Below are 18,483 nucleotides of genomic sequence, written 5' to 3' on the forward strand. Positions count from 1 at the left end.
TTTGTTATGATGGTCACATTAATAGTGGCTATGTACCTGTAAACAAGGTTCTAAAGATGTTTTCTTCCCTCTCTCCTGCATTTCTTGGTTGGGTCCCACAACAAATACACAAGGAAAATGTGGCGTTTTCCAGCCTGGGGACATCTAGGGGTCAAAGGGAAAAATAAGGGCCAAGACTCGGGATTCCTTGGCCGCAGCAGAAATTGTCCCGTGCTTGCCTAATTCACCTTTGCCCGTGGAGTTGCACGCTGGGCACTCCAGGGGCTAGGCTGGCTTTCTTGGCCCATTCCTCCCTCCCCTGGCTGGCCTCGTTTTCCCTGGGTTTTGCTGCAGTTGTTCTTAGGAGGGCAATATAAACGGAGCGTGACTCAGGCGTTTGAAGGTGAAGGGCATGGAATGGAACAAACGTTCTTATAAATGATGACTACTAAGAACCAAGATTCTTTATAAGTGATGACTGCTAAGGACTTCATGCACGTTCTAAGATGGATAATATTCCCTTTTTCCTGTTTATGCAGAAGTTGACCCTGTCTTCTGGACAGGAAACATGAAGCATTTTTAGAGGATTGTGATTCTCAAAACCAATTTTTTTCAAACTGGTGCAAAAATTCACCCAGAGAATAGATGTACAGGTTACAGAAAGCGCTGAGTAGAAGGAAGAAACCACGTGGGTCCTTGAGGCTGGCTGCTAGCACTCCTGTAACCTTCCTCCTCTAAGTCAGAGGACAGGGCCTTTCAGAATAGTAGTGTTGGTAGCGATTCCTGGGGTCCGTAGAAGGATGGCATGGCATCAGAAATGGAAAAAAGGGGTTACGGCTGTTTAGCCCTGCACAAATCGGGGCTGAGTTTTAAAAAATGCTGGACTAGGGGCCATAAAAAGAATTAAGATGTGTTGTTATATGCACCCCAATGCCCATAATGGGTGTAAGTCTTTTTTTTTTTTTTTTTTTTTTTTGTCTTTTTGAAACAGGGTTTGAAGCTGAACATGACTACAAAGAGCCTGTAATCCCAGCACTTGGGATGCTAAGACAGAGGTGGACTCCATGGTGAGTTCAACTACACTGCATATTGAAACCCAGTCTCAAAAAACAAACAAATCAAGGTTTCATTATACAGTTCAGGATGGCCTTGAGCTCAGCAATCACCTCTAGAGTGCAGGGATTACAAGCATATGCCACCATGCCCAGTTTGAATGTAATTATTATATAATGCAAATATGTAGTGATAAAAATTAAAACTAAAAAATGTGAAATACTGGACAATAGCAGCCCCTCTCTATCCATGTTTCCTTTTTCCTTTTTTGGGGGGGAGGGGGGGAGACGGGGATTAAACTCATGACCTCACACATGCCAGGCAGGGGCTTATACTGCTGAGCTAAATCCCGAGCCCCTATCATTGTTATTAAGACCTCAAGTGTCTGCTTTAAAAAGTAAATCCACAAAATAGAACAAACTAAGCTTCATTATTGAAATAAGAAAATAAATTATAAAACCTTAACTTTCTTATCCCCATGGCTTTCAATCCTTTCCATTTATGAAAATGCATAAATTAATGTATTAAATTACATATTTTATAATTTTCATACCTTCTTTTCAAACTGAAGATGGTCACTCACTCATTTTAACTTAGACTCAAAAGGCAGTATAGCTAATTTTTTTTTTTGTCTTTTTTTATCGGTACCAGGGATCGAACTCACACTGCCCGCTTGCAAGGCAGGCGCTTATGCCGCTGAGCTAAATCCCCAGCCCCAGTATAGCTGAATTTTTAAAGAATATTGTAACCAGTAAAGAAATATAATTGTGATGGAGACTAAAATTTTAAATACTGTTTTTTTAAAAACTGCTGGAAAAAAACTGTAGCTAGTTAAAATATTGATTTTAACTTTTAGTCTAAAAATATCTTAGTGTTGCTGCTGGCCATTACGTCTTAATAAACTGAATTCTTTAAAGATTTTAAAATAAATAAAACAAAAATAAAAATATTTTAGCACAGGGGCAATATATGTAGTATGTAAAAAATAATTGAACTACACTTGGTAACCTACATCTGTAGTCTGAAGAGTCTGGAAGCCGGAGGCCAGCAGATCACAAATTCAGGTTTAACACAGGAAATTTTGCAATTTAGCAAGCCATGTCTCAAAAATTAAAAAAGGACTGAAGGATTAACCTCGTGTGAAGGTCCTGAGTTCAAGATCCAGTACCACTATCACCACCACAATAATAATACTACTAATAACAATATGGACATGAATTTCTCATAATTTAGAGGTGAAAGTTTATCTATTTTTTTCCTACTATTAGGCTTTTCTAAATGCTAATACTTTACATTAGAATTCAAAATCTAAGCTAAGTGTGGTGGTGATATAGGAAAATGAAATTTCCAACCTGCTATATGTCCAGTACAAGTTCTTGTTCTCTAAAATCGAAATGAACTTCAGGAACAACAGAAGTTAAATATTTATTGAGAGAAAGAAAGCTTCTGTCTGAGAGCCAGACAGGTGTCCCAAGTGGGTTGCCAGGGACTCTGTCTTGTCTAGGGATTTTTATAGAGTAAAACCATTAGGCGAGGTGGATCTAAAATAGGGAAAACTGGGAACTCACAAGGACGATGGGCACGAGGTGGGACAGAGCTATGGTCAACCAGTAAGTTTAATGCTCAGGTAAAATTAACCAAATCAGGGACAAATGAGGAAGCAAGTCACCTAGCAAGTGAGCATTCTTTATGGATCTGTGACTCTTCCTATAGGGGGTTGGGATGGTGACTTCTGACTTAAAGTGATCCAAACTTAATCTCTTAAAGATTTTATTTAAGGGTGTGGTTGCATTTGTTTTGCCTGAGATCTGCCCCACAGTAAGAGGTATGTGTATCCATCCTGGTCACCAGACATCTGGTCTCTGTGCTGCCTGCCTAGCTCTGTCCAACCACCTATAATATTTCTAACTAGCTCAGCTGCCTGTAACAATGGCACACACCTACAATCCTGACACTCTGGGAAGCTGAGACAGGAAGATCACAAATTCCTGTCCAGCCTGGGAAATTTTTTGACTTAGCAAAATTCTGTCTCGAAATAAAAACAAAGCTGAGCATGGTGGTGGTTATGTTTTGCCTCAGGCAGTCTTGGAGAGCAGGCTGTTCAGAGAAAGCTGAATCTAGAGTTTGTGATTGATGCAGGGTTCAAATCTGGGATTAAGGGTGTGAGTGCTACCAACCTAGTGTCTTGTTTTTGAAATGCCTGCATGCAATATAAGGATGGAAAGAGGTTTCTCTCTCTTTTTATCTGTTATTTTGCTGTCTTCCACCACTTTAAACTGTTGCCACCCTGCCTTGGAGTCAACTGATTATAGATTGAAATCTTCACAAACTGTGAGCTAAATAAACCTTTTCCTCTTTAATTTTAGATTTCTATGGGGGCTAATCAGTTCCCCCAATCTTTCTCCTGAGGGAAATAAAGGAAACAGACACAGATTTTGAAAGTGCACTCAGAGGTCTGGGAGGTCAGTGCCTCAGGCTGGCCAGAAACAATGACTCTTGGGCCAGCCTCCGTTTATTGACTTAAGGCGTTATCATATGACCCAGAGAATGGCAGCAGTCTTATGCTGAGACAGTCTTATGCTGATAAGGACCACTTCAGATATTTAGAGGGCAGCTGTGATTTTAGGCTAATGAGAATCTTGTATATTGATGGGGACAATGGAGAGAGAGGATAGATTAAGGAGTTTGTCCTTTCCCCAAGGTGAAACTTCATTTTTGTTATCACTGGGTTCTCTGGGAACAAGATCTCACTAAATGGATTAGGCTGGTCTTGAATTCACTAGTCTAGGCTGGGCTCTAACTCACAGTGACCCTCCTGCATCAGCCTCTGAGTGCTCGGGTTATTGATGTGCACCACCACAACCCAGCTGTAATTTTAATTTTTTAATAAAGCGTCATCCATAAAACACGTGCCAAATACTATCCGAATGAGACTGGTTGACTGCAAGACCAAGACCAAGTATTTCTTACCACTGAGAGTGGGAAGGGGTGGACTTCCATCCTTAATAATTTGAAAGTGCCCACTTTGTTCTATCCCAACTGCCTCTGCCTGTTAGCCTTTAATTTGGCTTGTAGTATTGGTTCTCTCTTGCTGTAGAGCAAACCACATCAAAACAGTGGCTTAAAACAATATCATTGGATGGCACATCTGAGGTTATAGGATTCAGCCACACAATTCTCTTGAGTTCTCTTTTGGCTTTAGTCAGATAGTGACTGCAGATAAGATCCTTGAAAACTTCAGTGGGCTTCTCCTGATGGGCTGGGGAGAGTTCAACATGAGGCTCCCTGACCATCTCTTTTCCTTCTGTGTTATCACCTCAGGTCTCTTTGTGTAGTGGCAACACAACAGCCATTTTTCTTTCATAACATCTAGAGTCTCTTTGGGCACATTTCCAAAGAGAAAGTTATGATCCTTTGTAAACTAGTCTTTTAAAATCCTGCTGTAGAGAAGCATGCCTTCCCATGAACCAGGATCCGCCATGGGGATGGGGAAGAGACTCAGCAAGAGGCAGAACCATGTCTCCCAGTGAGCCAGCCCTTGCATGAACTGGGAAAGCGGAAGAGCATCCACTGTCCCCCTGCAGTAAACAATTGACTGATTCAGAGGACTCAGGTGAAATGTTAGCAGCTGAGGTGGAAGGAGTAGCTAGATGCTTATATTGTTCGGTTGACTTTGCAGGCCTGGGGATGGCAGTCTTGGCATCTACTTGGAGGATGGCAGTGTGCATGGTGGCAACTGGGGGGATTGCCTCCTGTCTTGTTTTTGAAATGCAGTGATTTGTTCCATTTTACTCTTTTGTTTTATTCCTATGTCTGATAACCTGAGCAACTATTTTGAAGATAATAATATTCAGTATCACGACCACTGTTAAATTTTTATCATCTTGTTTTGAAAATCTAAAAAAAAAAATAATCCTGGTGTAGTTTGGATTTTGAGTGCCCCCCAAAAGCCCCAGGCTTGATGTCCAGCCAGGGGCATCAGTTGGAGGAAAAGGAACCTTTAAAAGAGGAGATCTGGTAGGAGGTTTTAGGTTATTGGTGGCTTGCCCTGGAATAGAGCGGTGAGACCCTCACTCTGTTCTTCATTGCTTCCTGGTAAGAGGCATGCTTCATCCTGTGATTGCTGCCATGATGTCCTACTGTGCCATGCCCAAAAGCAATGGGGCAGCCAGCCCTGAGACAAAATAAAACTTTCCTCTGCGTACATTGATTACCTCAGGTGATTATAGAAATGAAAATGTGACTAATGCTGTTCCTTTGTGGTACTTCTGCCTTGTTTTATTCCTCAAGGCAGTAACAAAGTTCTTCACAGGTTTAGAGGAGAGGGCATAGACTCTACCTCTAGATGGAAAAATGCTGAAGAGTCTAAGGATATATTTTAAAACCACTATCATTCAATCTCATTCCTAATTGACCTGCTACCTTCGCCTCATTACTGCTAGACAAAAGAGCAAGAGAGATTACTGATACCAAAATAAATGTGCCAAAAGCGTATTTTCATTTTCTCCTTGCTCTTCATATCATTCAGTGGTCAGCAGTTCTCTGTAGTCTTTGGGATAAAGTTCAAATTTGTTAGGAGGAAAAATAGAGTATGTATGACCTGGCTATTGCTCCTCTCTCCTCTTGCTCCATCTGCCCCTCCTTCCTCCTCCACCACGGAGAATTGCTCATCTGAAGAAGTCTCATGTGTTCAAACTGTAAGAGTGCTCTCTGCTTGCCAGGCACCTGTCCTTGAAATGATGAAGGCAAATAGATGTTGCTTCCTAGGGATGTACAAGCCAGGTAGAGGAAATGTGGCCCAGGGCTGATCAGTTTCTATATCAGAGATGTGCTCCTGGCGGAGCTTTTTGCTGTATCTAAGCATTGGCTCAATCTGGGAAGAATAGCCTCTCACCAACAAGAATAGCTAGTCAGGTTTGCAATGTGTATCTTATATATGTGCCATCAAATGGTACACAGTCTATAGGGAAACCATCTGAAACTAGGGACCCAAATGCCTCTCTCTCTGTCTCTCTGTCTCTCTGTCTCTCTCTCTGTCTCTCTCTCTGTCTATATGTATGTATATATATATATATATATATATATATATATATATATATATGTCTCTCATTAAAAGAAATGTGTATCACTATTTTTAGCAATGAAGAAGTTTGACTGATATGTTACTTTTAATCTGTGTATAGACAGAAGTTTCAATCTTTGTATAAAATGAAAAAATTAGGCTCAGTTAGAAGATGGTGTCCTGAAAATAGTAAAGTTGAAAACTTGCATTTTTCTTTCTTTCTTTCTTTCTTTTTTTTTTTTTTTACTGGTATCAGGAATTGAACTCACAACCATGCGCTTGCAAGGCAGGCACTTATGCCACTGAGCTAAATCCCCAACCCCTAAACTTGCATTTTTCTAACTTCTACTGCAAAATGGACCTTCAAGCTAATGTGGTTGTGTGCACCTGTCATCCAAGTGCTTGTGAGGCTGAGGCAGGAAGATTGCTGCAAATTCAAAACCATCCTGGGCTACATTTTGAATTTAAGACCAGCCCAAACTGTATAGGTAGACCCTGTCACAAACAGTAAGAACAGCAACACAAAATGGATCTTTTAAGTTAGATATTTCTTTTTCCTTTAGAAACAAGTGGTTTCTCCAAACTGCCTTAGGCTGAGGCATAAATGGCCACCTCCAGCCCACCTCAGCCTAGATAAATGAATAGAATATGTAGACACTGGCACTGGGATTTCAAAATTCAGTTTCTTTTCCTTGGCAGAGAGAGAGAGTTTCCAGTCCAGGAAAGGATGAAGCAAAACCAGACAGGTCTATTAATGTTTCCTTCCCTTCATTGTCCCTTGCTATGAAAGACCCCAAAGACACCTGTACATGGTGAGGTGGTGATGAGGCAAATGGACCTTTTTATCTCCTCTGTGCTAGCTCTGAATAGATCCTCTTTCCTTTTTACTAAAATAAATGTCCATCATTAATTTGGTCAGGCAAAAGCAAAAGAACCTTGCATATGACCTTGCATGGCTGTTGTGAGCACTTTATGTAGTCAGTATGTTACTGTTGTAGTCAGGGGTTATGAGAAGAACAAATAAAATCAGGACATGGGATTTATGACATTATTTTATGATGGTCACCCAGAGTTAACACAAGAAAGTGCAGGAAGTCTATCCACAACACCAAAGACATAGAATATTTAATCAAGGACCTGGATCCCACAGCAATGTCCTGTATGAGTCCAGATGAAAATCCAGAGCTCATGACAGTGCCTCCCACAACTCCAACTGGAGGTCTAGAGTCCACAAGGACTTACACTAGTCTCTTTTTCAAATCCATGCTGGGAAGGCCCAAAGATCAGTGGTGGAAGCTGTAAAGTCTATGCCAGCAGGGTAAAGGAGCTGTGCTGGTAGGTTGAAGGTTCTACACTGGAACTGAGAAGTCACATTCATAATAAAGACCAGGGCTGTCCTGAAAAGCACACTGCCATAATCAGCAATACAGAGGTCCCAAACTCCTCTGATGATAAGCACAGTCAAGTACATGCCAGGAAGTCAGCATGACGTTTGTTATGGAGATTAAGTGGCACACTTCTCCCTCTCTGGAGGCCAGAAGCAATGCTCTATGTAAGAACCAGAGCTTCTCCAGGAGAACTAATGGCTCAAACAGCAACATGTAGGAGAACCCACAATGCCTCAATGCTCAATGCCTCAACACCTCCACATCTCTATTTATGCTGGCAACTTTCCTCAGTTGGAACACCTATACTCAGCACCATGGTGATTTAATTCTGCTACTGTTAAGTTGACCACTGATCTGGCCTGCAGATCAACAAGTTTGGAACTCCTGGAGGAGAAACGGGGATTAAATAAAAGACATGGGGGAGACAAAAAGAGACGAAGGCAAGTTGATGTTAACCCAATCAAGCCTCCGGTTTATTGAGAAAATAATCACACCTTTTATAGGCTAAGGGCGGGAGCTGGGACAGGAAGAGGTTAAACAGATGAATACAACAGGGTTACCATCACATCCGGATAAGTGACGTAAGCAGAAGAGGATTATGGTTAATGTAGGCAGACACAGTGCCCATAGGAGAGAGAGAGAGAGAGACATCTAGGCAGCAATGCCTGTCACTCGGCTCCCTACATCTCCTCCCTTTTTATATTATTTAATTAAGAGTATGGCAGGCCCTGTGAGGACAGCGTCTGTCTTAGGTCAAGGACCTCATTGCATGAACCCAACCAGGCCTTACCCGTCATGGGCTTGCAGAACAGCAGTTGGTCCTGTGCCTGTCTTAGGTGGCTGTTGGAATTAACATGTATGTCCTAGTTGCCCGTCTCTGACTGCCTGTCTATTGCCCCAGGGCAGTCAGGCCGCATCATCATATGGGCCACTCGTGGGAATTTTTTCCCTGTAGGTTTGTTGATCTGTCATCTCTAGCTGATGGTAGTGTATCTGAATGGGCTTTGCCATAAATGTGTCTATCCGGTTATTAATGAACATCATAATCCTCTGAAAAATACAAGACTCACAGAAATGAGAAACAATAGGTCAGCTAGGGGACCTAAAAGTGGGACTAGGTAAGGGAAAAACTCCCCCCCCCCCCAAAATCAAGGAGAAGGGGTTGACAGCCATTTGTTGGTGTCTCTGTATGAAGTCATTTTTTTGTGTCTTGGAGCATGCCTTGTATAACACTGGATGTAGTCTATTTGGCTGGCGTATGTTTTTCTAGATCGAGAAGAGCCTCTTTCACAGTCATGGGGTTCTGTGTATGGCTGTCAGTAGTTGTAGTCTGTTTGGCAGGGGTCAAAATCTACCATGGGTGTGGTGTGGCTCAAGAAGGCTGGTTAAGCAGCATAAGGCTCCAGGGAGATGTGTCACCTGTAAGAGAACACAGGGGATTGTGCCTCAGGAAATAACATTATTTCTGGGCGTTATATGGGGTCTTTGAAGAACTGTTTATTTGCTTTATGAGGCGTTTAGGTAGCCATCTAGCTTTTCTATCTTGTTGAGAGTAAACACACACTGAACCTCGTCCCCAGATAAGGACTGGATCAGGGCCATTCCACACATTGATTAGTGGGTCTCTCCATAAAACAGATGTAAACCGTGTTTGAGTCTGAGTATGCCAAAACCGAGATGCTGCGGAGCAGCCTGAAGCATCCAGGGTCAGAAAATTTAAAATAAAAAGAGCATGTGAAAGGACATTTTTAGGGGACCCCTGGGTGGGGTACCATGTCTCCCTTTTTATTTTATCTATGGTGAATTTAAGAGAACGATGCGCACGTTTAACAATGTCTTGTCCCTGAGGATTGTAAGGTATACCTGTAGTGTGGAGGATATTAAGGCTTTTACAAAATTGAGCAAAGGAGGTGCTGGTATAGCCAGGGCCATTATCGGTCTTGAGCTGTTGAGGACATCCCAGAACTGAGAAGGCTGACAGCATATGGGCTATAATGTGTTTAGCAGCTTCTCCAGTCTGGAGAGTGGCAAAAATGAAGCCACTATAAGTGTCAATAATGACATGTACATATTTTAGATTGCCAAACTCATTGAAATGGGTAACATCCATTTGCCATAAGGCATTAGGAATTAAACCTCTAGGGTTGACTCCTAGGTGTTGAACAGGTGAGTGGATAGCACAAGATGGGCAATTTTTTATAATTTGTCTGGCTTGCTCACGGGTAATTTTGTAGAGAAGGCGGAGGGTGTGAGCATTGAGGTGATGTAGCTGGTGGGCTTGTTGGGCCTCAGACACTTTGGAGTCTTGAGCCATAAAAACCTGTGCTCGTATAGCAACATCAGCCAAATGATTTCCTTGGGCAAGAGGCCCTGGGAGGTTGGAATGAGCTCGCAGATGACCGATAAAGAACTTATGACGCCGAAGCCATATGAAGCATTGTAATTGTTTGAACAGATTTGTAGCTGGGGAAGCATGACATATAATAGCAACAGTCTCTAATAATGGAACAGACTGAGCAAGGTAAGCACTGTCAGTATACAAATTAAATGGTTGGTCAGAGTAAGCAGCAAAAGCTGCAAGAATAGCTTTTAACTCTGCTAATTGTGTAGAGGAAGTATCTGCCTGGAGGGTAGAAACATTGTCTTGAGATATATAAGCAGCTCTTCCAGAGGATGAGCCATCAGTGAATAAAACCAGGGCACCCGGAAGGGGTTGTGAAGCTGTGACTTTAGGGAATATAAATGAGTGACGATTAGCAAAGTCAACTAGCTTATTTGGAGGGTAATGATTGTCAATAGTCTCTGAATAGGAAGCTAAGGCAATAGGCCACACTTTAGTACTCTGAAGTAGCCAATCTATTTGGTCTTTTGTAAAAGGTTGAATGATAATGTCTGGTTTTTTGCCAAAGTAACATTTTTTTTGTTTTTTACCCTGGATTATTAGGTCTGAGACAGCTTGGAAATAAGGCAAAAGTGTTTTTTTTGGAGAGACTGGTAAATGGACCCACATGAGGGGAGCTTGTTGTTAGAACACTGCTGTAGGGCAAAGCTTTGTATTAAAAATGAGAAACTGTAAAGGCTCATTGTAGTCCATAAAGGAAACAGTTTGTTGAGCAATAGCCTCTTTTACTTTACTGAGCGCTCTCCTGGCATCAGGTGTAAGCTCTCGGGGGGAAGTTGGATCTATGTCTCCCCGAAGCAGCGCATAAAGGGGCTGTAAATCATGTTTAGTTAGTTTTAAAAATGGTATGAGCCAATTAATATCTCCCAATAGTTTTTGGAAGTCATGAAGTGTAAAGGAATAGAGAATAAGCAATCTTTAAGATCTATGACAATTTTAAAAAATCTTAAAGGAATGGCACTGAGGGGAGGCCAGGCTGTAGAGGCCCCTTTAAGACCATTGTCTTATTTATTGCCCTAAGGTCTTGTAGCAGCCTCTACTTCCCTGACCTTTTTTGGATAACAAAGATAGGTGTGTTTTAAGGGGAATTACTAGGAACAATGTGGCCTGTATCTAACTGGTCCTGCACCAGCTGCCTTGTGGCTGTAAGCTTTTTAGAGTTAAGGTTGTTTTTAAAGGCTTATATGAATCCCCAATTTGCCATGGAGGCACAGGGAGTTGTGGGCTGCCATCCTGGGACCTGCTGATCATGTCAACAGGTGGAAGTGGTGGCAGATCACCATGTATAAGGACCTCTAACAGGCCATCATTCTCTGCATCTGAGAAATCAGAGGCTTTAGATTTTTCTGAGGATGGTTTTGAGGTAGATTTAAGGGAGTCGCGCAAGGCAGCCTCACCCAGTGCAGCTGTCTCCTCAACCTGAGGGTCTGCATGCCTCTGGGCAAGCAGCTCAGAAATTAAATTTTAATATGTAAAGGTGGTCACAGGAACCTTTTTTGGACCGAAAACTCTATAATAATCTTTTAAAACATCTCTTACTGTATTCTACCTCTTGGTATCTATAGAACCCTTTAGGGGGAACCAAGGGCAAACCTTATGAATAAACTGAAAATACTGTAATAATTTTTGTTTTTTAACCCTTATCTCTCTTGTCTTTAATGCCTTTATAAGGCCTCCGACGAACAGTTTATGTTTGCTCAATACTTGACCCATGTCGGGAAAGGGAAATGGGGTTGTCGTTCACTCACCGTGACTCGGGCAGGACGTCGGGTAGTCGTCTGCGCAGGTCTCGGCACTTGATTTAATGTCCTGTTGCTTTAAGCTTTAATCCTTGATTTAGTTTACTCATTCCTCGGCCGAGGTCTCTGGTTTAATTTGTTTTTACTTTCGGTTTAAGCCGGCTGTCTCTCGAACGGCTCCCTCGTTAACTTCTCCGTGCCAGGGGCCCCACGTTGGGCGCCACTTGATCCGGCCTGCAGATCAACAAGTTTGGAACTCCTGGAGGAGAAACGGGGATTAAATAAAAGACATGGGGGAGACAAAAAGAGACGAAGGCAAGTTGATGTTAACCCAATCAAGCCTCCGGTTTATTGAGAAAATAATCACACCTTTTATAGGCTAAGGGCGGGAGCTGGGACAGGAAGAGGTTAAACAGATAAATACAACAGGGTTACCATCACATCCAGATAAGTGACGTAAACAAAAGAGGATTATGGTTAATATAGGCAGACGCAGTGCCCATAAGAGAGAGAGAGAGAGACATCTAGACAGCAATGCCTGTCACTCGGCTCCCTACAGACCACCAGTTTTTAACCTATAACAGTTACCAACCACCTTACAGCAGAGTAAAGAGTGTGAACAGACCAGACAACTGACTGATACAGTGGTACCTTGGTTCATGAATTTAATTGTTTCCACAATTCTGGTCATAAACTGAATTGTCGTGAATCTAGTCAGATTCAATTTGTCAGGTTCATTGTTGAACTTATGGGGAAATTTGATTCAGTTCACAACCAATTTGGCTTATGATCAGAATCATGGAATTAAGTTCATGAACCAAGGTGCCATGCTTTTACATCCCCATCCCAGTGAAGCAGTAACTTTTGTTCCTGAAAGTGAAATTTTATCACCTCCTGCTACCATAGCAGAGCCGCCAAAATACAAAATTATCACAGCTTAACAAACTGTCTTTGTTCTACTGCCCATCCTTAAGGTCCGTGCCAAAGACCAACCCCCTTGACCAAAAGTATAAAAGATGGAACATGTCCTTTGTCCTTTGCTTAGCCATTTTGGATTTATCAGTTGAGCTGATGTACATCTAAAAATAAAAATCCTCCTGCTTCCCATTTGGTCTCTCCTGTCTCTTACATCCTGCAGCATTTCTAGCAAACATGAAGGGAGTGGAGACAACAGATTTTGCTGTCTGCAAGACCAAAAGGATCAAAGCTGCAGGAGTCCTGAGACTTCTGGCACCACTGTGTGAAACATTAACTTGGAGAGGAAATCAGTCTCCCCAAAGCCCAGAGAACTTTCTCCTGTCAGCTCAAATGGATCCTGATGGGATTCAAGATGATTCTGGGACAACAGCATGCTACAGGACAGCAGTAGGGATTTGGGGTCCCAAGGTTGGGAGGAACCCATCCTATTAGAATGGAAGAGGAGCTTGATCATTTCCTGGGATGTACCTAGTAATCTGATGTGGATTGCGTCACATGAAACCTATACCCCAAATAGAAAATACAGGAATGGCTGCAATTGGAGTCCTGAATAATCTGACCTGGACCAAAATCAAACTGCAGGAGTGGTCTGCAGTGATAATTGGCTCAGAAGGGTGCTAGAGACGTGGGGGTGACCCAGCACAAAAGAGGCTCATGGTCAGCCTGATCCAGACTAAGTCAGATGAAACTTGTATCTCAATTAGGAAATGTGGGATTGGTCAGTGGCAAGGGAGGCTTGCATCGAGTGTCGGAATTGTAGGAATATCCTGCAGTGGGAGAGGCTAGAGAATGCATTACTGGGATGAAAACAATTGGAAAAGGGGAGGTGCAGGAATGTGTGTGTTTGTATGTGTGTATGAACAGAATAGAGGGTGTGAGGGAAATATATAATTGTATATGAGTGAGGGAAGCAAAGTATGTGAGTCTGAGGTTATGATGGGGAGTGGGGAAGAGAGGCAATCTAATTAGTCTGAAAACAAGTAATTGAGAGAATGCTTTGCAATGGACAAAGACATGAGAAAGCTGCTTAGTTTTAGTGTGCCAAGATATACAGGTGGGATGCAGCAGGCAGGCTGATAAAGAAACTAAAAGGAACCACCCTGCGAAACAGTGATGTTGGCGACCAGCCTGGATGGGAACTAAGTGAATGCCTGAGCAGCAGAATGGTCTGGTGACTGGGCTGGGATGGAGGCACAAGGCCAAGAGTTGTAGGCCCAGCTTTACCTGCTAAGATTGGAGGGATAAAGCAGGGGTCATCTTTTCATTTAAAAGCAAGTATGGAGTGAACTGTGTTTGAGGTCGCCTCCCAGCATCTGGAACCCCACGGCCAGCTCTTGCTCTGCATCCCCAGCCTGGTGCTGCCAGCAGGAGTCTCAAAGCAAGAGCAGCTCCATCTTGAGGCTGAATGGCCAAAGTTCTGTTGGGCCTAAGGAAGTTTTACAGGAAGAGTCAAATCACAAATTTTTAGCTAATTGGTAAGTATACTTTTGGTTTTCAGTTTGAGTTGGAACGTTGAGTTCCAATTTGAGTTGAACTCTTTTTTGTTTAATTTAAAGTGTAAAACATTTCTTGTGTGTTTTAAATTCTTGAATTGCAATTACAGGGTTAACTTGCTCTTTTATGTGCTCACTGTGGTTTAAGATAAGAACACTGAAAGAAAAAGATAAGAACACTGATTGAAGGTTACTCAGAGACCTGTTGACAATCAAATTTATAAAGTAACAATCTGACAGAACAAAAGAGAGAAAAGGATACTTTAAAATCCAAGTGGCAGAAGCTAAATTTGTTATAGAAGGTTATAATAAATGAGAGAGAAAAAAAGTAATAAATATGAGAGAGATCTCAGAAATACTCCAGGGAACAAATGCAAGTTCCAGTCAGTCTTACAAGAGACTTTGTGAAGCATTCTGACTGTATCCCCGCACATGGTAAATGCAGCCTTTGTAAGAAAAGCTTAGGGAGACATCACACAAAAGGTATGGAAGCAAGAAGGTTTTGCTGGCATGCATGTGTTCCAGCTTTTAGAGGTAGCTACCAAAGTGTATGTAAATGAGAGACTGACAGGAGGCTCAAAAGAAAGCAGATCTGTTAGAAGGAGCTCTTATGGGAAAAGACTGAGGTCACTAAGAGGTGAGGGCATGAACCCAAGTGGTACAAGGGCCAATTTGAGCTAGAATGTGCCAACTGACCAAAGCAACATTGAGATTGAAGTATGAAATGTAAAAAAATATGGACATTGGTAAAATAAATGCCTAAAAATAACAGAGATTATAAAATTTCAAAAGTAGGAGTCTGCCTATAAAAAGCTATCAACCACAACGGGGAAAAACAGATGCTGGCCTCATTAGACTGACAGGAACTAATGTTTACCAGGACTAGGACAGACTGAGATCCATCCCTTAAGCACCGAGGAGCCCATCGTCACAGTGAGAATAGGGGGCCAACTGATGGATCTTTTGGTAGATGGTAAAACTGAACACCTGGTAATGACATAGCATTGGGCTATTATGCAAAAATGTGACTACTTTTAGAAGCACTGGAGTCATAAAAACAGGTTGTTTTTCCAGTCTGAGATGTGTATCATAGAAAAAAAAAAAGTCCAATGTAAGTTCTTGTATCTTCCAAACTGTCTAGTTTCCCTGCTAATACAGGATCTACTCAAAAACATGCACAAATTACCTTTTTGCCACAGGGATAAAGGAAAAGGCAATACAATACAAGGCTGATGTTGAGGACTGTCTTGTCTTGCTGCACAAAACATCAAAGAGGGAGCTCAAATAATAAAAGGGGTTGGTGGAGAATACACTAAGGCAACAGTGATGAATAAAAAAGATCCTTGCACTGAGATGAGCTTTGAGAAAGCTGCTGACCGGAAGACAGAGCTAAAACGAGCAGACATCAATCCACAGTAATACTGAGAACACATCACAGAGTGAGAAACTGGAGGCTGCTCAGCAGTAACACTTGGCAGCAGAAAAAGAAAACAGTGGCACCATGAGGCTGAAAAACATACGAAAAAGAGCCTAACAACTGAGGAGAAGGTACAGGGCAGTGCGAGGCTGTGCTACAGGAAGCTGAGTGACTCAAGTCAAAGACAAAAAAGAGATTTGATGCCTGTACAAGTGAACAAAACAAGAGTCAGCTCAACAGCTACAGCTGGCCCAAGAGGCTGCCCCGAGGTAACAACAGACCGAGGAAGAAAACATATGAGCATACTGGAGTGGCTGCTTCATGAGACAGAGGCAATTTGGCGAATGAACCAAGGAAGCCGAGAAAACTTAAGAACATGCTGAGTATAACACAACACAGTCTTACCAGTAGATAAAAGAGACAGAGAAACTAGAACAGTTGACAGAGACATATACTCAGGCCAAAGGATGAGTGAGTCCGGAAGCACAAAAACTGCAATGGAACATACAAGAGGAGATGATACCGTGAAAAGAATAAAAGACACAGCATCTGGAAAGATTTTTATTGGTGACAGAGTTTAGAGGCAGAGATCCAAGCCCATACCTAACAGTTAGAGATGATAAAACACAGCAGATTACATACAGCTGGAGACCACTGGGTACCAGCATGGTAGGGCTAAGGCAAGCTCCATGTATGTGAATGGAGGGAACAAGCACAAGAGGAGGCTAACTGCTGATAGAGACAAATGCCAGAGGAGAGCCAACACAAGCACCAACCAGAGGCAAAAATAATCAGACTGTAACTGCAGGCCAACAGGCAGAGAAGTGACCATGGAAAACAGAGACAGAGTAAACACACCAAGTACCTAGAGAAAATTCAGTTTAACACAGAGGCCAAGCTACAAAGCAAGCATTCCATTGCCTTGCCAATGCAGGGGGTTAATAAGTTTACTCTGGGACAACAACAGGCCATTTAGGTACTGCATTCAGTTAAAACTTTAATGGACCTGAGAGGACACTTTTGATTGACATATTTGAGGATGTGTTGTTATCAGGGGCTCACATAAATCTATAGACAATAAATACTCAAGCCAGTCACTTTGCTCCCAGTTGAACTAGAAGACTTCATTCGTGGCTGTATGGTTGTGCTGAAAGGCTTCTAATGAACAGGATACCAATGGTATTCAACTCCATGGGAAAGACCCTATCCTCAGCTTACCAAAACCTTGCTGAGAAGGCAGAGCTAACAGCCTTGAAAAAAGTCCTTTTGATGACAAAAGGACAAATAGGTTAACATCTATACCGACTTCAATATAAAAAAGAGGGGTCTTAATGGCTGGGGGAAAAGAGATAAAGTTTGAGTAAGAGATTTTATAGCTCCGTAATACAATATGGGCTCTGAGAAGCGTGGCTGTTACATATTGTAGGGGGCACCAGAGGCCTGGGACATTAAAAGCCAGAGGTAACCAAACGATGGACATGGAAGCAAAACAATCTGATAACCCTCAACCTGCAAATGTGCGTGCTTTCCAGTTAGGCTATGAAAATGCCAATGCAGATTGTAAAATGGTTTTGGCTCTTCCTAAAGTAAAAATAGTAAATAAATATTGTGGAAGTGATTAAGACTTGCCAAGATATTTGGACAGAATCTCATAAAGCCCAAGTTCTTGCAACAACTTTCCAGGCTCACAAATGTTATAACTATGGCAAAGAAAATAACCTTCAAAAAATTCTAGAAATAATAGTCAAACTAGACAAAGAAAACCAAAACAAAAATGTCCAATGTGTACAAAAAATATAAACTAGACTAATAGATACCACTCTAAATATGATATAGATGGAAACCCCATCTCAAAAAATGGGAAAGAGAGTCTATTTCCCTGTACTCCAAAAGAAACAGTGAGCCAGTCATGGAATGTTCATGCCCCATCATGGGAGCTGACTTACAGCTACAACAGTTCCTTTATATGTGGATCACAGGACTAAACGCAGCTACCACAGGTAATGGTGGACTTCACATGACCCTAATGGATGACATAATGTTAGATAAAACTATCAAAGTTAAAATCATAGCCAACATTTGAAGATCTCCATAATCTGGATATACAGGTCTAATTGTGGACAGTTCTAGTTATTATGCTAAGAAAATCCAAATTACCCTGATTTATGTGACTCAAGCTGTACAGGACAATAAAAATGATAATAACAAATTTGGAATTCATGTGGCTAACTTGTTTTCTTTTTTTTTTTTTAACTCCTTGATTTCATAAGGGCAAACAAGAAAATGAGGCTTGTTAGTAGAGAGGTCTTTTGGATCACTAAATTGTCTTCAGAACATCCTCTACTCACTATTTTGGCAAATCAAAAAACTGTTAATGAACTTATAGATTCTAGAACTGATATGACTATCTTAGAGAGGGGAGACTGGCCAAAATCTTCAACAGTTTTCCCTTTCATGATTGTTTCAGACTTGGGAGTTTTAAAAATGTTACATCAAAGCAAGATTTTTTTTTGTCTTTTGAAGACAGGGTCTCACCATGCAGTTCAGGCTGGCCTCAAGCTCACTTTGTAGCCCAGGCTGGTCTAGAACTCGCAATGATCTCCTGCCTCAGCCTCCCAAGTCCTGGGATTATAGAGGTGAGCCACCACACCTGGCTAAGGCAAATTTTGTAAAACTTCCACAATTCTGGAAGGACAAACATATTAAACGGACTTTTATCTTGATTTGCCAGTAACACTTTGGGGAAAGGACCTACTTTCTCAATTGGATGTATGTATCAGTACCTCCAAACCAAATTTACCTTAAGGGCCACTGCCATACTCCTGTCTTTCAAGCTTCAGTGAATGCTTGGATTACCAGATTGGTTAGAGCAGTGGCCTTTAAAAAGGGAGAAACTTAAACAAGCCCATAAATTAATAAACAAAGCTATGTAACTAATAATGGCAAGCCCTCTAATAACCCTTAAAATGAACT

The sequence above is a fragment of the Cavia porcellus genome, unplaced genomic scaffold (assembly GCF_034190915.1).
Source record: "Cavia porcellus strain 051 isolate PalLab524CR breed Dunkin Hartley unplaced genomic scaffold, mCavPor4.1 scaffold_27, whole genome shotgun sequence".
Taxonomy (NCBI): domain Eukaryota; kingdom Metazoa; phylum Chordata; class Mammalia; order Rodentia; family Caviidae; genus Cavia; species Cavia porcellus.